The sequence below is a fragment of the Lonchura striata genome, chromosome 6, assembly GCF_046129695.1.
Source record: "Lonchura striata isolate bLonStr1 chromosome 6, bLonStr1.mat, whole genome shotgun sequence".
NCBI lineage: Eukaryota > Metazoa > Chordata > Aves > Passeriformes > Estrildidae > Lonchura > Lonchura striata.
This window is the reverse complement of record NC_134608.1, coordinates 23,714,878-23,715,154: the sequence shown is the minus strand read 5'-3', so window position 1 is coordinate 23,715,154 and position 277 is coordinate 23,714,878.

The window sequence follows — 277 nt, the reverse complement described above, 5'->3', positions numbered from 1 at the left end:
TTTGGTTACATTTGCTGTGTCTGTTCCTGCTTTTCCCAGTCATTTTTTTCCAAAATGTTTTTGGTATATCAAGCTCTTTAAATCCACAAGGTGTTCTGAATATATTGTTAACTTAAAGAGTCTTCACAACTGGTATTATTAAGAATGCAGAGTTTTGCTAAGGTACTGTGTATCTGTAATAGCTTCTATGCAAAGGGAATGCCTAGAGTTTATATTGCTCCCTAGCTGAATGGAAAGGTAGTGCTGCTGCTGGTACAGGCATTGTAACGTCGAGGTT